A 24525-nucleotide genomic window follows, 5' to 3' on the forward strand; every position below is an offset into this window, starting at 1 on the left:
GCTTTTTTTTCCTTTCCTGACACATATGAAGGGATCCCAAGTTGGTCTTTGTGTCTCTTCTGGCTCTAGTTCACAGTAGTTATTTAAGCCTAATGAGCCTGTGATCATGTCCAGGGCATTCAGGGGTGGACTGAGAATCTAAACCCCAAGGACAGGACAGGTAGTTTTAAGGTACAAATGTGGATGGATCTCAGGGGGATATCTCCCCCTGTGGAAAGTTTAGACCCTGACTCCTGGATGTTTTTTCTAGGGGAAAAAAACCCTCTGTGCCTCCTTTTACAGCAAGCTGAAAAACTTTACTGCTTGTCAAGCAACCTCAGTACCTGTCCCTCCTGAGAAAAGGAGCTTTACTGTCATTACAGCAGATTCACTAGAGCACTTCAGGGCTCGAGTGATTCTGGGCACAAATTCATGCCCTCAGTCATTTTTAGGAGCACCTTGGAAAAGACTTCTCGTCCCACCCATCACAGTCATACAAATGACGGCTGCTCTGGGAAATCCTATTGCAATCAAAACGGAGTTGGAAGAAATGTTTTTCATCATCTCCCCCTCCTCGGGGACGTCACTTCCAATCCAGATTAGATTAAATCGAACCAAAAAACATCCAGATTGCGCAGTTGTAAAGCAGCCAAGAATTAATGAGTTTTCATGATCCTAGGTCCCCACTGCAATTTCTTTTGCATTCCTCTGGCCGCCCGCATGTGTTGAACAATGAATGTGCCCCATTTCAGGGACCATCAGGAAATGAGTTGATGTTTATAAACTGAAAATTACCCTTTGGGCTACTGGGAAAGGTGTTTTGTCCTCACCAGGAAAGACTGCCGTAGCAGAAAGACTGCCCTATCATGCTGTGCCGTCTCCTGCAACAAGGATGGAGATGGAGCAGCTACATCCCTCTCCAAGCCTCAACCAGTGGAAGAAGAATTTTTAAGCATTGAATGGGTACACCTTCAAGTGTAGCTGCAGGGCAACCACAGCTTCTCTTCTTTGAGCCACAAAGTTTTGGAGCCATGTTGTCCCGGAGGGAAGGGAAACACCTCTGATTTCCTTGTTAGCTTCTTTCTTGGCTGGTGGTGGTGCTTCACCTGCCTTCTAGCTAAAATGGTGGAGGAAGAGCACCTAGCTATATCCTTGGCACTAAGGAGCCTTTAATCCCGTGGAGCTGCCATTCGTGTTCCTTGTTTGCTTCATAAACTTGGCTGGAGCCCCGCTTCCCTTAGGCACACTCCCCAGCTTTGTTCCCAGCCCTGCATGGAGGAAAGGAGCTGCAGAGCTATTGCATGTCAAAACCCCATGGCCCTGAAGGTACGGTTGCACCAGGTAGGCAGGAGGCCAAACGTGGAGCTGCGAGAGCAGGGCAGTGCACAGGGCAGTGCTGCTGGCACATCCTTCCCCAGCAGCAGGAGCAGCCTGGGAGCTTTCTGCCCTCCCTGGAGGGCAGGAATGGAGAAAGAGGTGACTTTGAGCTTTGAGATGCTGGTGCAGTCCACACTACAGCCATCCCTGCAGCACCTCCAGCTAAATTCTCACCCTCCTTCTGCAGATCCACAGCCATGCATCTGTTCCCCATGGGTGGAAAGTGAGGCTGAAGTGGCCAGGTATAAAACAAAGCTGGTGCAAATGAGAGCAGGCTGTGGCCACCAGCAGGTTTAGGCTCTGGGGGGACACTGGAAGCCCTTGGGGTGATGAATGAGCCTATGGGTATGAGCAGAGGATACAGCCTCCAGTAAACAGGTGCTGAAAAAGATGCACAAGATGTCAGGTCTTTCCCCATGATGACACATAATAAACATGTTGTCCTCCTTGCAGGATTGCTCTGTTTCCTAGAGATGGGAGAAAGCAGTGGCTGCAGGACAGCCGCCCCTGTGAGGTAACTGCTCCTTGTCTGCATGCTCAGATGTCCCATGCCTCCATCCAGGGGCAGGAGAAGAGGGTGTGAACAGGATTTGCTCCTCCAAAGAGGCTTAGATCGGCTTTGGAAAAGCCTGTCCGATGTGTGAGCCCTTACTCCATCATAGGGCACTGTGCTCTCGTTCAGGGATGCACCATGAACGCTGGGCCCTTCTCCCAGCTTGGCTTCTGCCTGAGGGATGACTTTGGGGTGGCTGAAAGGACAGGGCAGGACTATGCCACCTTTCTGACTTGAAAAGGTTCATTTTCAAAACAGAGGTTTAGGCAAATAGATTTTGTGCACAGTAGCCCTCTGCCATTACTTACGTCTATTAGCAAATCAGGACCGCCTTGCGACATCTTCTCCCGTATTTTGTAAAACAAGTTGAGTTTCTGGGCCCTGATGTCTTCTGAAAAATCAAGAGAGTGTGGGTGATGTGCTGGAGCTTTGCAGCAGCCACAGATGACAGACATGGAGGAGAGGGTGATCTCAGCCATGGCGCGCAGTGGTTCAGTCCGGCCACCTTGATGGAGACTTGCACTGCACGACCATTGCTGTCAGCACCCTCTTCCATGAAAAGGCTGACTACAGCTTTGCTGGAAGACCAAAGCATTGCTAATTTCTCAAAGTGGCCAAAAATGCGGCAAGTTCAGTTTCCCTGGGCCACAATTCAAAAAAAAATGGGTAAAAATCTGTAGCTTTATGCACTCAGTAAATGATATACCAGGCTTGTCCAACAAAGAACAAGTAGTTTCATGGATAGTGACGTGAATGTTAATGGGAAATTAGTTAGAAAGTCCAGTGAAGCATGACACTAATCAGAAAAGATGATCGCATCTAGGCTTTAAAGTATGTGATTGCCCCTGAATCACCCGAATTTGCTGCTCAGCAACAGCTGGTGCAGCAGACTCTGCAATGGGAGGAAGGCTGCTCACAGCTAAGGGGACGTTGTGAGTTTGACAGCTCTGATGACTGTCTCTGGAGACCGTTTTTGCAAAACCCTGGGACTAATGAAAATGCCACCCAAGCAAGATGTGGTGTTTAGGGATGTAAAATATGGAGCTGAATTGCTTTTTCAGGACTGAACAAAGGCAAAGAGTCTGAAAGTGAGTGATCCACAGCTGGTACGGGCACTTGAAAGCCCATCATGACTTTTGCCAGGTCTGGAAGGGACATCTCATTCTCTCCTGTCCAAGGAGGGTCACAGCTCCTTTTTGGGGCTGGGCAAATCCACCAGGAGACATGGATCTGTTATCCTCATGGTCCAGCCTGTCCCAGAGGCGTTAGACTCCATGGCTGAGATCCTGGAGGACTCCAAGGAGCAAAAGTCCTGTTCTCTGCTGTTGCGTTTGGTGGGGGAGAGGGAGGGGGTAATACGCTTTAAGATAAATGTGTGTATAAATATACATACACAGTTTTAAAAATACATAATATACATATTTATATATTTGTATAACAAATAGCAGTTTATATGTTTGAATGAGCATATTCTAAAAGCTGTCATGGTACTAATTACAAAATGGACCAGGCCTAAACTTTTCTTTCCTATTATCCCTGTTCCTCCTGTTGATTTTGAGTAAGTCAGACTTGACTATTTTTATGCAGCCTGAAGTAAATAAATAACAGTGATGTGAAACATGCCGTTAATGTGTAGGCAAACTGGCAAGCTTCCAACTCTGCAAATGATTTACTGGAATATTTAATGAAGTCTGCATAGATGAATTATGGACAGCACAACTGGGAATGGCATTTGGCGTTGAAAAGGAGAGTAAAATGAGAGTATTTTTATAACCATTTTTCCTACCAGATTTATGCTCTCCTGAAGTTTTATGATGCTTGGCCGTAACTCCTGATAATACTTTTAAAATAGTATTTTCATCCCAAATTAAGACTGCATTGTAAAAATATCTGCAACAACCTATCTCATCACAGCTGCTACAACCCCCATGTTAGTTTTGCCACTACCACAGCACTAAGTTATTCATCTGGGGTGGGCTGGGATGGATGCAGCCTTTTCACATCACTGGTGCGGTCCTACCTGAAGAATTTCACTTTTTCTGAAAAGCTGAGATGTGCAAAAAGAGCCACCTGCCTCTGCTCAGGCAGGAGAGCCATCTGCAGGGAACCGAACAATTTAGCTTACGTTTTTAATTCTTTTAAGTATCTTCTGCTAAATAATGAATGTACACGACACCTCCTTCCTGCTCAGCTGTGGCTTTCACAAGGCGTGAAGATGAAGCCATCAAGCAAAACTGAACAGTTTGTCATACAATTGTTTATCTGCCACCTCCTGCCCCATCCTCAAAACAGAAAAAAAGGGATTTGGGCTCAAATCAAAAGGGTTGTTGGAGCTGGGTCCAAATGGGCCTGATGCCTCGACCAGGCTGTGGCTCCAAGGGAAGGTCCTTGAGCTTGGGTTGATGTTGTGTCTCTGAAACCCATCAGGGGAGATGGAGAAACGCAGCTGGACCTGCTCAGGGACAACGTCTTGGGCTCCAGTAGCGCCTTAAAGCTGTGTGGCGAGCTGAGTTTCCCAAGAGTTGAATTTCTCATGGCTACCCCCAAAAAATATTAGCCTCCATGGGTGGTACTGAAGACCAATTTAGGAAATGTTTCTCCTGTCAGGACAAAAGCCAGCAGGCAGGCTCCCTCCGCACTGGCTGTATGGCTACTGCCAGCCTCTGTCCTTGCTGGAAGAAGCTTTGCACATTGCTGAGAAACCATCAGCCTTGACCTGCAAGTCCCCCTGCCCTTTCGTTGAGTCAGACTTCACAACAAACAGCCTCGAGGTTTTAGGAACCCCAGCATCCCCTGGGGAGGCTGCCCACCACTCCTCCAGCATCCAGCTCCCACCCTTACAGCACTGGCTTCACCATCCAAGCATAAGATACAGCCTTGTAGGGTTACAAGAAAGACATCGAGGTGCTGGAGAGAGTCCAGAGAAGAGCAATGAAGCTGGTGAAGGGTCTGGAGGCCAAGTATTATGAGGAGCAGCTGAGGGAACTGGGGTGTTTAGTCTGGAGAAAAGGAGGCTCAGGGGAGACCTTATTGCTCTCTACAACTACCTGAAAGGAGATTGTAGCGAGGAGGGTGCTAGTCTCTTCTCCCAGGTAACAAGCGATAGGACAAGAGAAAATGGCCTCAAATTGTGCCAGGGGAGGTTTAGATTGGATATCAGGAACAATTTCTTCACGGAAAGGATTATCAAGCATTGGAACAGGCTGCCCAGGGAAGTGGTGGAGTCACCATTCCTGGAGGAATTTAAAAGATGAGTAGATGTGGTGCTTAGGAACATGGTTTAGTGGTGGACTTGGTAGTGTTAGGTTAATGGTTGGACTCAATGATCTTAAAGGTCCTTTCCAACCAAAATGATTCTGTGATTCTGTTAAAGGCTGTGATCAAAGTAAGTCCGGGCTTTCCTGTTTGTTCCAGCTCCTGATGAGTACGAGAGCTGCTGTAAGCAGATAGGAAGAGGGAACGTGCTCTCAGGGAGGGGAAAGCCTTTTGAACTGAGGACAGCACCGCATGAAAAGCACATCTGTGTTTCCCCAGTCCTCCCACCTCCTGCAAATCATTCAGGGTGGGAAACCTCCCTCAACTCAAAAGCTTTGCCTTAAGAAAGGAGTCAAAGAGTAACACCTGGGTGCTCAGAGCTCTGTGTCAGTATAACCTTGGTTCTTCTTAAAGCCCAGGAAGAAATAATGCCTAGAAAAGCAGCAGTGCTGGTTCTGTCGGTTCAGCTCAGTTTGCACGGGAGCGTTTGGGTTATGGCTGCCTCAGGTTAGCTTATGATTTTCTGTGCTAGCTGAAACCCTGGGGGAGATAATGCCAGCATCATACAGTCTGATTGTCCTGGTTTTGCAGGGATAAAATTTATGGAATCCCTTTTCTTTTTCATGTTGTTTCAGTTTGTGGCCAGCTGTGGGATGGTGATCAGGGCCATTAGCAGTGAAAGCCAGGGCAGCGGACCCAGGCTGGCCCACAGGTGTATTTTATAACATTAACGTCACATTCACTATAAATGGGAAAGCTTGGGGGGACTGGGAGGGCGGGGCTTTTTACTTTACTCTCCTCTCCCTATTCCTACTTCTCTTCTCAATGGTTGCTATCCTGGAGGAACTTGCCACCACTCCATGAGCTAAGTATAATTTTGTCTTTTGTATTAGTATTAATATTGGTTTTCTTATTTTATTAGATCTATTTAAATTTCAACCCATGAGTCTCCTTCCTTTTCCCAATTCCCTTTCTCAGCTGAGGAGGGGTCTTGGGTGATAGAACAACTGGTTATTGTTTAGCCCTGGGTGCAGGCTAAATGGAGACACTCATTTAGCAGCTCCAGCCAGCCTCTCTGTCCTTCTGTCTCTCCTTGCATTGCCCTCTAAACTCCGGAGGGTGTTGTGGGATAACCATCCCTTGCTACCTGGGAGAACGCTTCAGGATCCAGGTTACTCTGTTTCCAGGCTTTTTGTTACTGATTTGCATTTGCTCAGACAGCCAAAATGCAAATCCAGCCCTGCTGACCCCAGGGAGCTTCAACCAGGGGTGAGTTTGGCCCAAGATGTTTGACACAAAGGTGTCAAACCCAATTTCCTCTGATTGGACTGACTTGAAATCCCAGCGGAGGCAATTAATCTACTGCTGGATGCTGGGTATAAGAGCAAATAAACGTCAGAGGCAGGAAAGCCTGGCTGGAGATGAGAAATCTTCTCCTGTGATGAGAGGTTACGAGCCTTTCTTATCTGTTTGGGTTTCATAACCAGAAGCCTGACGTGGCAAAGTCAGCTCACGCCAAGCAGCCTGTCCCTGAGCCTTTTCTGGGTGCTGGGGCGTCCTGGGCCTGGCAGATGGTCTGAGGGCTGGGGATGCTGCAGGGAGGACAGCCAGCCCTGGGCCTCCACCCCAGGTTTGCGGTACAGGCTGGGGATGGGGTAGCCCCACCGCAGGGTGGCCGTGTGATGCTGCATGGCAGGACTCGTGTCTCTTCCAGGATCAAAGACGTGATCGTTGCGTCCCCGGGGCTGACTGCTGGCACAGCAATGTGTTTTCTCATGCCCTGGATGGCGGGGGTGTTGAAGGACGAGGTGAGGAGGGAACGTGCCAGCATTAAAGCTATGGTGGATTTAACAGCAGATACTTTATCTGCTGCCAGTGTGCAAGAAAACACCTGTGGGAACATGCCAGCCCTGGCCAAGGTCCTTCCTACAGAGCTCTTGCCCATGCTGACTGCTGTTTTGGGGTGCAGTGGTGGGGTACACCAGTGTGGGAGCCAGCAGCAGAGCAGCTTTGTTCCCTTCACCTCCTGCTCATGTTGTCCTTAACTGGGGTACCTCCACTCATCAGAGCCCCAAGACCCCTCTGAGGGCCACCTATGACCACTGCACCAGGCATACGGTTCATCTCCATGCCATGCAAGACCCTACCCGCTCCATCCCATCCCACATCTCTGGAAACGGGGTAATTATTTTCCTATTTGCCTAGAGTAGCTGGTACACATCTGCTGAGTGAACTACTCCATGGGGGTGAGCCCATTCCACCAAACTCCCATGGGAAATGCGTGGCAGAACCAGGACTGGCCACTCCATCCCTGCACTGCCTCGCTGGCGGCTGGCACTGCAGCAGTGAGGAGGAAATGCCGGGGCTTAAGTGATTTAGCTTGGGGAGTAAGTGAAATCTACTTACATGAGCTAATTGATAGCAAATGATTCCTTAATTAGAAATTATAGAATTGCCCCCTGACTTATGAGGAGGAACAGGACCAATGTGTTGAGGAGTTGAGGGATATTTTTTGTGGCTACTATTGATTTTCCTTCAGAGGTGCTCTTGTCAATTAACTTTTCATGACGTACATTTGTTTGCCCTAAAATGTCCAGTTAGAAGCATTTTCAGATACATTATTTAAGGCCTGAAAATAAATATTGGATGCTCAGGCTGTGCTTTGTGAAAGCTCAGAGGGTCTTGCCTTCTCACTCAATTATTGATCGTGCTTTCCGCTGCGTTGGAGACGCTCCCGCAAGCACAGGGGAAAATCCTGGCTTGTTTATTTGCTCATTCTATTTCTCAAAGCCTCTAAAAACTCACCCAGTGATGGATTTGGGATGTTTATCACAGCAGAGAGTTTATTTCCATTGCTAAGGCCCCATCAGGGAGCTGCCAACCCCAGGAATTTCTCACTGCAGGCACTAAGGATGGTGTGATTTATTTTTGTTAAAAGGGGAAGTGCCAGTGATGGCACAACACCTTTCCACCACTACTGGGAAAGGTGAGAGTTGCACACTTGCTAGTTGGATGAGCGCAGAAGAGCTACCAAAGCTGCTTTAGCAGCCGAGGCTGACTGCATGGTCCGATGGACGCATTTCTCACATCAGGGACTTTTACATCTCTCTTGATGTGGGCTTTCTGATGTTTAATAAGGTATGAACATCTTATGCAATTTTTTCCTTGCTGAGACATTTACAGGATCTTTCTGCTCAACGTAGATGTTATTCAGTATAAAATTTTGCCAAGACATACTTACCCTTGGAATTGCCACACTTGTGTCAGATTTGATTGCAATTAATTAGCCCCGGAGTCTCCTCAGGGAGGAGAGCAGCGCACCAGCCAGTGTGGTGGCTTGGACCTCATCTTCTGCAAGCATCAGGAGAGAGGAGCAGTGAAAGCTTGTAGCGGTTTAGTATCCATGAGTTACAAGAACCAGGGGGAGGAACTGCATAAACTTCACCTTTGGAAGACTGCAAATGGGTCCACAGGGATATTTGGGGGATGTGGTCCCTGGGTTGGCAGGCTTTCAGCACCTGAGAGGTGCCAGCACCCAAGAAGGGCTTGCCCTTGGCAACATGTCAGGAGATCTGCCAAACATTTGCCAGTGGAAAACCAGTTAGTCCCGCTGTCTTGCTTTGCAACTGGAGTCTCAACAGAAATGGCATGTCCATGGGGAAGGTTTCCACACCCGGTGAAACATCGAGACCCACAGAAAGCAGCTCTAATGGATGCTTTTTGAGCAATGGGAAGCCCAGCATCACCCAAGATGAGTCAGAAAGTTGTCAGAGGCAAAAATAACACAGAACCTGTTTCAGAAGTGTTGCATGGGGGAATTCACTTTGCATCCCTGCCCCTTTCCCCATGGTGGATTGGAGCCACAGAGCTTGAAAATGCTGCAGACTCACGCCCTAATTAATATCGCAAACAAGCTGGCAATGGAGTGCCACCAGACAGGCTCCAGCTACGAGCCTGACCATCAGCAGGTGTGCAAAGTCCTCGTTGTGCTATGGCTGGCGGTTGAAGCCAGCAAGAATTTCACCATTGACTTCAAAGAAACCAACATTTTGCCCCAAAGCCCTGATTCTCCCGTCTGCTGCTCGCCTGTGATGCCAGCCCTGGCACAGACCACGGCACGCATGGACCGCATGAGCCCCGTGTCTTTTCCTCCTGATGCCCACCAGGACATAACCAGCCCGGTTGATGCTGCCTCCATCTGTTTTAACACCCTCGAGCCCCATTTTTTCTGCTTTTTAAATGGGAATAATGCTGTTCATGCCGATGGAGATTCCTTTGATGGATCCTAAGGGGGAAGCTCAGCTTTTGGGCTTCCATTGCCCGGTTGCTGCCGTTATTGCAGTGAATGGTATGGTTTTTTTAACATCCATGCAAATAATCCTGTGGCACCAGGACCTAAATGAGAGCTTAGTGCTTGCCAGCTGGAAAAGCAGAGAACTGGGCATTTTTTTGCCGTAGAAAAGGAGTGTGAATAATGGACGCAGAAAAGGGGGAGTAGAAAAAAAACCAAACAAACAAACAAAAAAAAACCCACCATAGGTGCGAGCACTTTCTGTTCTCCTTCACATGCTTATAAGAAAGCGATTCAGGCTTGGTGCGTGCATTTATTAAACAAAAAAAAATTCTTGTGACTTCTTTTCTTTCCAGGGCAGTCGAACAAACCGCTCGACACGCCGTGACCTTGAAACATAATGAAGCATTGAAAAGCAAATCCGGCGGTACAGAAAGGAAGTGTGTTTTACCATGCAAGAGGAGGTATTGAGGTCCAAGCAAGAAACAGCCAAGTGGTTATCTCTGATGGCTTAAATCTCACCCAGGCAGCACTTTTTACAAGACCCCCTTTGTTAAGAGAGCCACAAACGGTGCAGTGTGTGAGGGGCTCTGCAGAAAAGCACCTGGCATCACGGTGTGCCTCTGACATTTAACATCATTTTATAACGATATCAATTGACCCCTTGATATAACTTGACCCTGCCTGCAGTACTGCATTCAGTTCTGGGGGCCCCAACATAAGAAGGACATGGAGAAGGACATGGAGCTGTTGGAGCGAGTCCAGAGGAGGCCACCAAGATGATCAGAGGGCTGGAGCACCTCTCCTGTGAAGAGAGGCTGAGAGAGTTGGGACTGTTCAGCCTGGAGAAGAGAAGGCTCCGGGGAGACCTTCTAGCAGCCTTCCAGTGCCTGAAGGGGCTACAGGAAAGCTGGAGAGGGACTTTTTATAAGGGCATGGAGTGATAGCACAAGGGGGAACGGTTTTAAACTAAAAGAGGGGAGATTTAGATTAGATATTAGGAAGAAATTGTTTCCTGGGAGGGTGGTGAGACACAGGCCCAGGTTGCCCAGAGAAGCTGTGGGTGCCCCCTCCCTGGCAGTGTTCAAGGCCAGGCTGGATGGGGCTTTGAGCAACCTGGTCTAGTGGAAAGGTGTCCCTGCCTGTGGCAGGGGGGTTGGAACTAGATGATCTTTAAGGCCCCTTCCAACCCAAAGCATTTGATGACTTGTGTTGCTCTTTGCCCTTGTCAATGTGCAATAACCCCTAGGACAGGTACCCGTGCACCCAGTAGTGGTAACCATTGCAAAATGCCACCGTGGCAGTTGTCCTTGGGGGCTGGTCCAGGGAGGAGGGGTGGGCAGAGGATGCCTTGTGCAACTAGGGGAGGGTTTGTACATGGTTATGGGTTTAAAACCCAGCCAGGGTGCGGGGGGCTAACAGAGGAACTCCGAGCTGTTCCGTTGCACATCAGCATCACTCCATTGTCCGTTCCTCTTCCCCAACAATAAACGTCCCCAGTTTTATCTCAAAGGCAGTTTGGGATAGGTGGGGTGAGAGACCTAAAGGTAGCAAAGAAGCTAGGGTGGGGAACATGGGGGCAAGGGGCTGTGTGGCAGGAGACCCTGGGGTGAGAGTGCTTGGATGAGGGTGTCAGCAGGGACATTTCTTCAAATAGAGAGTAGCCAGAGTTAAGAAAAAGAGAAAGGATTGCAAGTCTGCAGGTATGTGGTGTTGGAGATTCCTGGGTGCTCTCTAGGTCATGACTGTTCTCAGCATCTCCAGGATGAGACCCTGCAGAGCCATGCCTGGGTCACACACAGGGCTTTCGCACACCAGAGGAGAAGCAAAATCAAGACCCCGCTTTTGCCTGATGGTTAAATATCCCTCAACACTCTGAAGAAGAAAAGAAGTGTGAGAAGCCTCATGCCCCATGTGAAGCTTTCCTAATTTTAGTGAACTTTAGCAAGGGAAAGCTTTGCAGTCCTTTGGCCCTGACGTGAGTGCGTGGGTGTCAGGGTGACTGCAGAGGCACCCCTTTGGAGACAGCTTTGCTGAGGAAACTTAGGAGGTTCAATCACCTTGGCCAGAAACCTAAAACCAACATGCCAGGTAGACAGAGGGCATGATATGGAGTCACCATCCCTGGAGGTATTTAAAAGATGTGTAGATGTGGTGCTTAGGCACATGGTTTAGTGGTGGACTTGGCAGTGTTAGGTTAATGGTTGGACTCGATGATCTTAAAGGTCCTGTCCAACCAAAATGATTTTGTGATATTATATCCAGAGCAGAAATGCAGATCTTCAGGGGATGTAGACTTCAAGCTCTCTCTGACCCAGGTTATAATACACTTAGGACAGATGCAAGTTTCCTCCTGGAGGGATTTTTCATCTCTAGGTCTTCGGGATGAGAGGAAAAGCTTCTAACCTCCCTTGAAAATCAGCCTGAGAAATGCAGCCCCATCTGGCCTGATGCTCTGGAGGAAAGCCAAGGGGATGTTATGAGTTGCGCAGGGGCTGGCAAACACTATTGGGAAGGGATTTTGTGTCGCTGGCTTGAACGGGATGCTGGGGAGTTTGTGGGAGAGAGCATCTCTTGATGGGGCAGCTGCCTTCACATTAATTACTGACTAATTACTAGTAGAGTCACTATCTGCACAGCCCTTACACCCAGGAGATCATCCAGAATCTGCTACACAGATGACCAGCATCTCAAGCTGGGCGAGCAGTCACTGAAAATACCCTGAAATACAGCCATGCTGGCAGATTTTAGCACTGTGCCTTGGCTGTGCTAAACGGGCAAAATGGGGACGACGTGTCCCCATCCAACACAGCGGCTGTGGAAATGCAGCCCCACAGGCTTCAGCCCAAGCAAAACTGCCCAGGAGAAAGTGCTAATCGCCAGGATCTGCATGGTTTTTGGTCAATAAGACCCAGGGACTGCAGGTAGGAAAAGGAGGACAGGAAGAAGGTATGTCCCTCCTGCATATGGGGACAGCAAGGAAAAAAATAGCGTCCATTGACTGTATGAACAGGGGGGGAAAGCGCTGTGCTGGTTGTGCTGCCCAGTGTTTGCTTTAGGAAGATAACATTGCCATAAATCATCATCATACGTCCTCTGCCTGCTGCTGTGATGCTGCTGGTGTAGGGCATGTGCTCTGGCAGGTCTTGCTCCAGCCCTCATTACCCCATGATTGATGGCTCTCAGCTCTTCTGGGTTTCTGGGCTAATTCGTCACTCCCATTTTCCTGTGCCTCTAAAGACCTGGGAATTATTATTTTTTTTTCTCTTATCTTTTGCAACCTGAGCCCTCTGCAAGGAAGATAGCAGAAAGCTAAAGGTGCTGATACTTTCATGTTCTCCTTTTATCCCAGGACACTTGCACCCAGTGATGAGTTTGTGGAAAACACTGCTTTCTTTGAGTTTGCCATGTAATTCTATCAGGTGTATTCAGCCCTTGGGTTCCAATCTGATTTAGCTGCTGGTACGCACTAGAAATGAGACTGGTGGCTGCAGCATAGCATCTTCCGAATGCCTGTCCCAGTCCCTAAGCCACTGCTGGTGTACGGTGGGGAGACCAGGGATCTCCTGCTGCTTGCATCAAGGTGGAGACCACCTGTGGGAAGCTCTTCTGACAGATTGTCATGTTAAGTGGAGAAAATGCTGTGAAACAGCTGCTCTGAACACAAGCCAGTGCAATCAACAATTCAATTAACCACATTGATTAATACAGGTGTTGGGCAAACATCATAGATGAGGCTGCCTGTCACTGACCATGGGAAATTAGAATCATAGAATGGTTTGGGTTGGAAGGGACCTTAAAGATCATCTAGTTCCAACCCCCCTGCCATGGGCAGGGACACCTTTCCACTAGACCAGGTTGCTCAGAGCCCCATCCAACCTGTCTTTGAACACTGCCAGGGAGGGGGCATTCACAGCTTCTCTGGGCAACCTGTGCCAGTATCTCACCACCCTCCCAGGATAGAATTTCTTCCTCATGTCTAATCTAAATCTCCCCTCTTTCAGTTTAAAACCGTTCCCCCTTGTGCTATCACTCCATGCCCTTATAAAAAGTCCCTCTCCAGCTTTCCTGTAGCCCCTTCAGGCACTGGAAGGCTGCTAGAAGGTCTCCCCGGAGCCTTCTCTTCTCCAGGCTGAACAGCCCCAACTCTCTCAGCCTGTCTTCATAGGAGAGGTGCTCCAGCCCTCTGATCATCTTGGTGGCCCTCCTCTGGACTCTCTCCAATTTGCTCAATTTACTGTGCCTTACACTATTTAAAGGAGGAAACTGTCCACTGTTTTATCATGGTGCTGCCTGAAAGGTAGAAGGGGTCTGGCAGCAATGTGATGGAAGGAAATAAATGACAGGTGCGTCGCTTCGCAGCACTATTAACTGGCTCTTGCTCCCTGTGTCTTTGCTGTAGAGAAGATCTCTGGATGTATAGGGGGAAATTTAGGAATCACCAGCCAAAACTGGTGGAGAAAGGGCTTCTCTGAGGCCCTGAGGGATGCGGGAAGACAGCCCAGGAGGTCTTTGTACTAAAGACCAAAGTCTTCCTTGCCTGCAAAACAGGGCTTTCTGCTCCTCTAACTCCCTCCTGAAAGATCTGGGCCTCATCCAGACCCACAGAAATCTGCTGAAGCCTCTTCCCTGACTGCAGCAATCCTTGCAGATGTTGTAATCCAGCTGAATTTGTCAGTTTGCTGGGGGCAAAGGGTGTAGGTGGCCGCCCATCTCTCGTGTCTCAACCTCATTTCAAGGTTGATGGTGATGCATCGATAATCGTGCCCTTTTGCACGCCTCTTCTGCTAGGCAGGGAGATTTGTCCATCTACAAAGCCATCATAAACAGTAACAATTTCCCCCTTCCCATTAGCTTGGTGCTTTCTTCTCTAACAATGATAAAACAGACTCATCTTGGTGGTTAGTTTTAGATAGAGCTGTCATTGAACCGTGGCATTTTTTGCAGCTTCCGTCATTCTGTTGCCAGGAGAATCTCTATCGCAAACAAAAGCTGTTTTATTTGGTGCAATCGGATTAGGGGAGGAAAAGAAACTATGAGAAACCACAGCATCAACTCATGGGTCGTGGGTCTCGCTGTTGCAATCGGTACTTTGGTTTGGCCAGCCAGGGTGGGAGGTGTGGACAGGAGGTTGCTTGGCTTATAGGGTGACGAGTTAAAATGAAGAGTGCTATTTTACTGGAAATGGTTGGTTAAAATATTTTGGTTAAAATAAAGGATTTTGGTTAAAATAAAGGATTTTGCCATATGGAGTAGTCTTCCAGGAGGAGGGAGGGTGCAGATGCATGCGTGGTGCAAAGCTCCCCCAAGCAAACTCCACCGCTTGTCCCTCCCCACGGCGCAGAGCGAGCAGCGGTTAAGAGTCACACCATTTGATGCATGATGGCAAGGACAAGGGATGCAACGGGGGCAGGGACAGTGTGCAAGGCTGCTGCAAAACTGAGGGCGGTGGCGGCGGGGTGGAAGGATGCTGTAGGATACCTCAAGGACTGGAGAAGGTGCAAGGCTGGTTCCCGGGGCTCTCTTATCTCTCACCTCTGCCTCTTTGCTTCCCTTTGTTCATTCATTCAGTTGATGTCAGGCAGCCAAAGAAACTAAAAGCTGCTCCAGAAGCCCTGTCATTTGCTTTGTGCACTTCCTCATCAGGCTTAAAAAAACTAATCCCTGTTATTAGTAGGAAGCAATCATTACCTGGCTGGGTGTTTACCATCACCTTACAAACACCCTACATGAGGGCTGAGCGGTTTGCACAGCAGTGGCAGGTGACTTGCAGCTCCCCCCATACCACAACTTTCCTTCCCCTTTGGCCCCAAACATATGAAGGGATGGGGTACTCACCTGCTGCGGTGCAATGGTTACCCCAGCCAACGTGTCTGAGGATGCTGTGCCCGGAGGCTCGAGGAAAAGCAAAAGTAGAGGACAGGCTTGCGAATATAGGGTAGGAAATCACTGCTCTCTCCTTCAGCCATTGCAATGGATGGAGATCTTGTGTAAGATTTTTCAGCACATGGCCAAGGAAGGAATGGAAAAAAAATCCTCCAGACTCCAGCCACAAAAACAAATCGGGTAAATGCACGTTCGAAGTGGAGATGGGTGTCGGAGGAGTAAGTCTGCCCTGCTTTTGTTACAGCTCAGCGTAATTTAATTCAGAAAATCAAGCAGAAAAGAAATCCATTTGGGAAGTCTGGCAGAAAGAAGACGATGCTTTGTTTGCCCATTCCGAATGCACTGAGACTTATTTATTAGAAACTTTTGTGGGTAATTGAAATGAGAAAGTTATACATACAAAATAAATCTTGCCTGCATCATTTATTTACTTTATCCTAGTCCTAAAACCCCAAGTACCCTGACCAAGCAGAGTTCAAACCGTCTGTGTCAGTGATGTTCCAGAGCCCGTCTTGCTCCCTGGCAAAGGATGCAAATAAATAGCAAGCTGCTGCTTCCCAGGAAGGCAAGAATAGCTCTGCCACCTGCTTCCATAGGAGAAGATCTGCCTTGGTACAGCACGAACCAAGAGGGATATCAAAACCCCCCAGCTATCCCTCTCCCTCATCATTAACCACCATGGCTGTAATTAATTCGCAGCAAGGGGAAGATTGGCCTGGAAGAGCTCACCCCAGGGAGTTTGCCGGGCTCGTTGTACTAATGAAGCGTTATTAAACGTACCTTGGCAGCCAAGCACTCCTTTCCCCGGCTCCGGAAAGCAATCTATAGCATGATACAGGCAAAGGGACTTGCTGGACTCCTACCAAACATCGGAAGATGATGGAAAAAGCGCTCCCTCCAGCGCGTAGCAACCGGCTGCAACAAAACCAGGCTGCAGTGGGAGCTCGGACCCTCCCACCGAGGACCAGGATTTTATTAGATTCCATTTGGGAAGTAGATTTTATTAGGTTTAGGTATGGGAATGCTCCCATCTGCAACGTTTCAGGAGCTCAACGTTAGTGGCTGGGCCACCGCTTCACCCTTGTGAGCATCCTTCTCTGTCTTCAACCCCAGTGAGGAGTTTGGTGCTCATCAGCTCATTTGCAGGGCACCTTGTTTCAGTATTTTCCTCCAAGACAAGCAGAGGTCCAGCTTCTATTTGCAATTTTGAAGGCAGCATTGGAGCAAAGATGAGCACTTCTTTTCCCAAAAGAGCCAGATACTCTCATGGATCTGAGTCAGGGGTATGTCACCCTGGACCAGCCCTTCTCCTAAGCGCTATTTAGGCAAACGGAGACAATTACTATTTGGTTTTGTGGCAGTGCTTGAGAAACACCACAGGCAAACGGACAAAGTCTTGAAATGAACTTTAACATGGAATTCCTGCAAGATTAATTCCCAGCGCCACATAAAATTGATGCCCTGAGCTCGTTAGGGTATCCTGTCCGGGTCTAATTGCTCACCGGTATCGCTTCCTGGCAGGGCAAACGGGGAATGGCACACGTCCAAAGGTGGGACGGCTTTGCCAGCGTGTCCGGCTCTCTCCGGGCTCGCTGCGCTGGCAGTGGGAGTGGAGGGGAAGCGGCAGCAGAAGGCAGCCGCAGGCAGGAGAGGGGTAGGAGCTGGGTGAGGAGGCAGGAGCCTGGGGGCAGGCCCCACCGGCACCTGCTGGAAAGATGCTGGTGGAAGCATCTTCTTCCGTCCCCATAGATTTTGGTCCCTGCCACATATAGGACCCACTCTGCGACCAAGTACCCCACAGCCCCCTATTGCTCTGAGCTTCTTTGTGCTGCAAAACACTTGTTGCAAAACAGAGAGGGGGATGAGACACGGGATGGGACGCGCATCCCTCCACCCCAAACTCGGCCGGACGTTTCCCACCGGCAACATGCCTAACGTGCACCCTCAGCAGGGGGAGAGCAGCTCCCAGGATGGGCAGCGGTCATCACTAATGAATTGCTGATTTTCAATTAAGCCGATAGTTTTGAGTTCAAGTTCAGTTTTACCGCCTGGAGATGTGGGTTTATCACAGAGGGATCACGAGGCTGGCCGAACTGAAACTAGATGCACGTACATCTTCTCCAGTCCAGCAGCCAGCTCATCAGAACAGACATTTTTGTCCCCAAAGGCACTCGAAGCGTCAGCCTGGGATGATCCAGAGATCTCCGGCATCACTTCTCAGGGCTTCAGCTATTTAGGAAATTATTAAAATCATAGAATGGTTTGGGTTGGAAGGGACCATAAAGGTCGTCTAGTTCCAACCCCCTGCCACAGGCAGGGACACCTTCCACTAGACCAGGTTGCTCAAAGCCCCATCCAACCTGGCCTTGAACACTGCCAGGGAGGGGGCATCCACAGCTTCTCTGGGCAACCTGTGTCAGTGTCTCACCACCCTCACAGGAAAGAATTTCTTCCTCATATCTAATCTAAATCTCCCCTCTTTTAGTTTAAAACCATTCCTCCTCGTCCTATCCCTACATGTCCTTGTAAAAAGTCCCTCTCCAGCTTTCCTGTAGCCCCTTCAGGTACTGAAAGGCTGCTAGAAGGTCTCCCCGGAGCCTTCTCTTCTCCAGGCTGAACAGTCCCAACTCTCTCAGCCTGTCTTCCTAGGAGAGGTGCTCCAGCCCTCTGATCATCTTGGTGGCCTCCTCTGGACTCGCTCCAACAGCTCTGTGTCCTTCTTGTGTTGGGGCCCCACAGCTGGATGCAGAACTGCAGGTGGGGTCTCATGAGAGCGGAGTAGAGGGGCAGAATCAGACCAACAAAGGATGCAAGAGATGAATAAACCAGCAGCTCGAGAGATGACTAAACCAGATGCAGGAAGGACAGGAGCACCTTGGCCTGGGTGCCCCAGGCTTGGTGCAGACGGTAGCAGCACTCCGGTAGCCACCCGGCACCCAGCCCAGCTGCACCCTGGTGTTGCCGGCAGCCCGGCGTTCGTGGGTGCCATCTGAACCATTTCCACCAGCAAAAGTGAGATGAAAATGCCCCGTTGAAATTCGAGAACCGGGCTGTCCGGCTGTGGGAAGCTTTCCTTTGAGAAACCCCAAACCTCCCAACCCCAATGCACCAGAAACGAGCTCCCGAGGGTGCTTTGAAGTGGTTTATATGGCTCATTTCGTTTGCGCTTGCTAAACGAAGCTGGTGAAAGGGCTGGAGGAGGCCGGGGAGCCCTGGCCGACACCCGGGATGGGGTTTGGTTGCACAAGGACTCACAGCCGCCCCGGCTGCTGCCCCGCTTTCACCTCGCCCCCGCGAAAAGCCCGTCTCCTTCTGCGGTGCTGGGAGTTTGGTCACGGGAGGAGCCAACATCAGGAAGAGGAAATTTAATCATCGGATCCTGATTAAACCCAGGAAAAAATAACAACAGGGGGTGGGAAGTGCAGCGGCTCGTGTAGCCCGGGCCCTTCTGCGCACAGGACCCGCTCGCCCCAATATTTCTTGCTCAGCTGCTTTTCCCAGGGGGGGTTTCAACCTGTGATGGCCACCGGGACGGTGCCTGCGGCCACCATCTCAGCTGCACATCGCATCCATCCCCAACCCGTTGCGTTTCTTGCTCCAGGTACCCCATTTCCTAACCCCGCACCCCTGCCAGGCAGCGCAGCCCAGGGTGGGATGGTCAATTAACCCGTGGGGGTTTAACAAGCACGAAGCCTTTTTTTGGCTTGGGCTGCCTCGGGGTGGGAGCCGTCGCAAGCTTTGAAATCGCCTTCTCGCATCGTGGTTAACTCAAGAAATTGGGTGGCGCATCTCGTTGCTTTATTGAGAACAATGATTTTGTTGTAGCATTTTCCTTCCGTGTTTCTTCCCTCTTGCAGGAATTCCTTCCCATGCCGGGAGAGGAGCACGGGGCGGGAGGGGGATTTTTTTTGCTCTGGTCCCAGACAGCGCAGGGACACAGCGCAGCACAGGGAGCTTCGCAGCACGCGCTGGGCACGGGCCGCGCCACGCGGCTTCGCTGCCTTTATAAAAACGGGTGAAAATGCAATAAAAAAGCCCCAGAAAACCTCAATTGCCCCGTTTAGGCGGGAAAGGGCGTGGGTGTAAGTGCCTGCTGTGCACGAGCACCGCCCCTCGCACGAGGACGCTCCCCCCGCCCGCCTGTCTTGCACGAGGACTGCTCCTTGCATGAGGACGCTGCCACGCCCCCTGCGCCCGCCCGCTGTGCACGAGCACACCCCCTTGCACGAGGGCACTCCCCCCGCCCGCCCGCTGTGCACGAGCACCGCCCCCTGCACGAGGACACGCCTGTTGTGCCCTAGCCCTGCGCTGCTCCCCGCCCCGGGCAGCGGCACGCGCCCGGCCTTGCACGCGCACGCCCGCCCCTTTGCACGCGCCTGTTCCCCCCCCTCGCGGACGGTCTCGGCTCCCCGCGGGCGGCCCCGCCCCCTGACGTCAGCGCTGGGGCGGGGCGGGCGGCGCGCGCGGCCCGTGCCCGGCGGGGAGGCGCGAGCAGGGAGCGGAGCGGGGTCTGGTCCCGGTGCTGGTCCGGGTGCCGCCGTCGCCGGGCGCAGGTAAGCGCCGCGCTGCCGGGGCTCGGGGATGGGGGCACCGCCGGCGGGAGCGGCTCCCACGGGGGCTCCCGGTGCCGCCCCGCCGCCGGGGAAAAGTTTGTGGTGGCGGCGCCGGGCAGGCGGGCGAGCGAGCGAGCGGCGGCAGTCATGGCTGCCCCCCCGCCACCCCTCGGCTCGGAGCGCTGGGAGGCGGCGTCCGAGCTCGGCCGGTGCGGGCAGCCCGGCTCCGGCTGCTCCGGCCGGGCGGTGTTAGGGCGTGGGGTGCTGCGGGGTCGGCTCGGGTGTGCAACGGCGTGCGGAGGTGTGTGCGCCGTGGGAGTGTGCGGGCAGCGCCGTGCAGCACGGTGCGAGGGAGCGTGGAGGCTGTGTAAGTGTGCAGCGCTGTGCGAGTGTGTGCCGTGCGTGAGACGCGTGTGCAGTGCTGCATGTGTGTGTGTGCAAGGCTGTATGTGTGTGGTGTATCTGTGTGCGCATGCTGTGTATGGGTGTGTGCAATGCCATATATGTATGTATGTGTGTGTGTGCTGTATATATGTGTGTGCAATGCTGTGTATGTGTGCAGTGTATCTGTGTGTGTGTGCTGTATATACGTGTGTGCAGTGCCATATATATGTGTGTGTGCTGTATGTACACGTGTGCAATATATGTATGTGTGTGCAATGCCGTATGTATGTGTGTGCGTGCAGCACCGTGCGAGCCCCGTGGAAGCGCGCGCACATACACAGCCGGGGTGCCAGCCCCGTGCCAGCAGGAGCTGGGTCAAGCCCGGCTTGCACAAGGCGGGAGCCCCCCCGGCGGTGCGCGCTCGGGGCAGCCCGCTCTGCTCCCGCTGCCCCACCGAGACGGCTGCTGCGAGAAACTTCTGCTTGCGCCGCGAGTGTTGCGTGCTTTAGGGGAGCTCGCCCACCTGCCCATGCATTATCCACCCTTCATGTTCGCACACCTGGCCCCAGCAGCCTGCCTGTTGTCCCCCAGGTCCCACTGGCACTGCCAGGAGGGCGCGGGGACAATGGGTGCCAGCTCCCAGGGTTGGCACCCTGCATCCAGCGGGGAGCCCTGGACAGCCGGGCGGACGCACGGGGATGTGACTGGGTGTGCTCTGGGGACGAGGTGCAAGCGTTTCCTGGTGTCTGGCCCGTAAACTTGCAGCGATGTGCTACAGCTGAGGCTGGAGGAGGCCAGGCTGGCTTTCCTTCCCTTTATTCCTGCATCACCCACGGGTGGGCTGTTCCCTGGGAGTTCAGGGTGTTTTTTAACAGCATCGCACTGGCCGTGCCTGGGGTTTGTTTTCAAAGAGGGTTTGCCCGGTTGTGACTCACTGATGTCGTGGGGTCACTGACCTTTTTGCTCCTCGCTGCCTGTCCCAGGAGGGGTTTGTTTTGCAAGCAGGAGTTGCTGTTCAAGGCTTGGTTTACGGCAGGACGGCGTTCGGCAGGAGGGCCGGAGGGGTGGACTCATGCAGAAGGTGCGTTGCGGGGAGGCAGGAATCGGTGTTGATGTGTTGCAGCCTTGGGCTTGGGTACTGGGGTCCCCATTTGGGTTTTTTGGGGATCCCTGGCTATAAAGCTGTTTGGGAGTAAACACCTCAACCATGAGGGCAGCTCAGCGCTAGTTATACTCAGAGCAACTTTGGTACAACAGGGACGGTGGTGACTGTAACGTGGTTTTGTGCGTCCCTTAACCCCCGCCTCTGCCCTAGTTGAGCTGCATTGCATGGAAGCCTGTTACGGACCCAGAGGTGAAAAGGGATGTGGGATGCGAGACCGTGCAAGTGCCTAACGCAGCACCCGTGCTGTGGAAGGGACGATGCTGAGGAAGTGTGTGTAATGCCCATCTCCGCCCTCCCAGCCTGCCCTTCCTGGCAAATGCTACCTGAGATTTGCAATAAATAAGTTAAGGACCATTAACGAGCAGAGCAGCAGCTTGGGTAGAAGTTGAAGGGGGATGCGTGTTGTGTTGACATCTGTGTCTAGATAGCGAAATGTCCCCCTCCGCTCTGGAAGAAGGACTTACCCTTTATTTCCCAGTGCCTAACTGCGGCGATGGGATGCTTAGATTTGCTTAAAAACAAAAAAAAACCCGACACTGAGAATAACGTCCTCTTGGGATGTCTTGTAGCTCTGAATATTTGCGTCTCACTTGGCTCTTGCTCCCGTGCGGCACCATCGGTACCAGACCCTGCACCTGATCTCCAGTAGCTCCTTTTTTCTCTTTTTCTCTTTTTTTCTCACCCTTTCCAGTGGTTAGATGCTCGCCCAGGGTCACTGCGCTCTTCCCAGGGCAAGCTTTAATCCCCTGGCCACGAGCAGCGAGAGGACGCGGTTGCCCACAATGCTCGCTGGTGCCCCGTGCCATGGACTTGCAGCCTCTGCTGAGCGCGTGTCCTCCTGGGTAGGGATTTTTTTGCTGGCAAAGATGCCAACTTTCTGTGTATATATATATATATATATTTCCAAAATAACTCCAGTCGGGCAATGGAAGAGAGTGTGCTTTTCAAAAATAGCAGCGTCGTGGCTTTTAATCAAATAAAGCCTGAGCAGCATGGTGCTGTGTGGAGTGATTGCAGCCGCTCGCTTCTGTGCTTGACATCCTAATTATGTTTTCGTTTTAATGAGAGGGGAAGACTATTTGCGAAGCAAAAATATTTATTTTAGCCTGGTGGGGGTTGTTCAGAAGAGCTCGTATCTATGTTAAGGAGGTGGTTTAGACACTGCATTTTTGTAAATGAGGAAAAAACATTTAAATACAGCAAGAAGCTTGTCGTTGCCGAAGCTTGTCTGTGCGAAGGGAGCTGGCAGCTGTAGAGGTCAGGGTGTGAAGAGGAATTTGCATCCTCCTTAGTCTTTATTTTTAAGAGGTCTGAAAGTTGCATCGTCTTCTGGTTTGGTGGGTGGCTTTCTGGTGGCAGCTGAAACAAACAAATGCTAATAACCTCGCCTCTGAGTCTTTCTACCTTAGGGTTGGCACCTGTCTTTTCTCTCCTTTCCCAAATTCGTTCTGAAAACACCTGCGCTTTGCAGACTGCCTGGGAGTTGCTAAGGAGGTGGGTTGGGTTTCCAGCAGGTCAGAGGTTTGCTGTCTCTGCGAAGGGTGTGCTTTGGGTTGGCAGGGCTGGCTGTAACGCTGCTTGGCCGGGGTGGTTCTTGCTGGGTGTTTGGGCACCCAGCGTTCTCACGGAGGGATATCCATGGAGGTGGAGGGATGTCAGTGGTGGTACAAGGGTTCCCCGAGCAGAGGGCTGTGCACCTCTTGCACGTTGGCCATGGATGGCAACTCTTGGAGGAGTTTTGTAGCTGAGCGTTGACTTCCCTTAGTGACCAGTGACAAGCCAGGTTTGAAAGAGGGGGGTCAACCTGCTGGAAAATGCATTTGTGTTTAAGTGGAATATATACATTGCAATATACACAGAGAAATTCTTCAGCGCTTCACCCTTGCGGGGCTTTTGGTCTGGTTTGCTCTTAAGAGTTGCTTGGTTAGGGCCTCCCGGAGTCGACGGGACAGGGGCAGACGTCAGGTTTCATAGGTGGCTTCTGTAGTGTTGTGCGTGTGTCGCTGTGGATGCTGAATGGATAGCTTGCTCCTCGTGTTGCAGTGATACCCCAGGCTGGTGGGTTTGTTGCAGGGGATTTCACGTAGGCTTGCAAGGGACAGCCTGGGGTGGGAGACGATGGCTGCAGCGAGGTGTTTATCGAGAGGGTGGGTGCTGCCTGGGGTGTCCTGCCCCCTGGACGATGCCTCGCTGTGGTACGGGAGGCATCTCCGCTGTCGGTGCCAGCTGATGGACCCATCCAGGCTGCTCCCTAAAATTTGCACAATGAGATTTCAGCTTCAGAAGCACAAAGCGAGTCTCTGGTCGTTTCCCGCAGGACCTGAGCTCTGGCGTCAGAGCGCGCTCCTGGTCCCTGCGTGAGCAGAAGATGCTTCGCTTTTGCTCGCTTGTTGCGAGTGCGGCACGAACAATCCCTGCATTAACCCTGCCGAGGGGCCAGCGTTTGGGCACAGGGCTCTCATTGTTAGAGGACGTGCACAGTACCGTGCCAGCCTTGGCTGGGGCAGGGAGCACGCGGACCTCTCCGAGCTGGCACGGGGCGAAAAACCTGCTGCCTGCCGCGGATGTGACTTGGAGGCAAACCCCGGAGGGGCAAGTGAAAGGCTGGGGCGTGCTGGGGAGCAGTGGGAGGGTTGGTCCTCACAGAGGTGGTAGGTCTGATTTCTCTCCCGAAAGGACCTGAAGGGTCAGTACGGGAATGCAAGGGCAGCCTTGCTGCTTAATTACGAAGCTGCAGGGTTTATTAAATTCAAAAGTGCAGCCTGAGCTCCCTTTGTGGCTGTAAATAATGTTTATTTTTTAAAAATGAGAAGTTGAAAGCACTTGCAGGACCTGTAACTGTGGCTGATGGGAGCAGGTCCTCCAGTGGGCACGTGCATGTCCTGACAAGCCCCTTTCCTTCCAGTGCAGAGCCTTGGCTTTCCAAACGAGGCAGAGAGACTTGCTCCCAGCAGGTCAAACGGTAGCATCTGCTTTTCATTGAATGCTTGAGTGACGTCTCGCTTCCAGTAACACCAAAACACATCCACAGAGTCATGCTGGGGGATAATTTTTGAAGATACCTGTGGCATCTGTCCCCTCC

General features: G+C 51.4%; 1 protein-coding gene across 4 annotated transcripts in view; it reads left to right on the forward strand.

Moving 5' to 3' along the window:
* Positions 1 to 19816: 19816 nt before the first annotated feature.
* SH3BP4 (SH3 domain binding protein 4) overlaps positions 19817 to 24525 on the forward strand; it is a 40047-nt gene continuing 35338 nt past the window's right edge. For 3 of the 4 annotated variants that reach the window (XM_068407997.1, XM_068408001.1, XM_068407998.1), the window contains exon 1: positions 19817 to 19894. The gene's annotated coding sequence lies outside the window, so the exon portion shown is untranslated. The remainder of the gene's footprint in view (positions 19895 to 24525) is intronic. The other variant, XM_068407999.1, reaches the window with a different exon arrangement.

The sequence above is a fragment of the Nyctibius grandis genome, chromosome 9, assembly GCF_013368605.1.
Source record: "Nyctibius grandis isolate bNycGra1 chromosome 9, bNycGra1.pri, whole genome shotgun sequence".
Classification (NCBI taxonomy): Eukaryota; Metazoa; Chordata; class Aves; order Nyctibiiformes; family Nyctibiidae; genus Nyctibius; species Nyctibius grandis.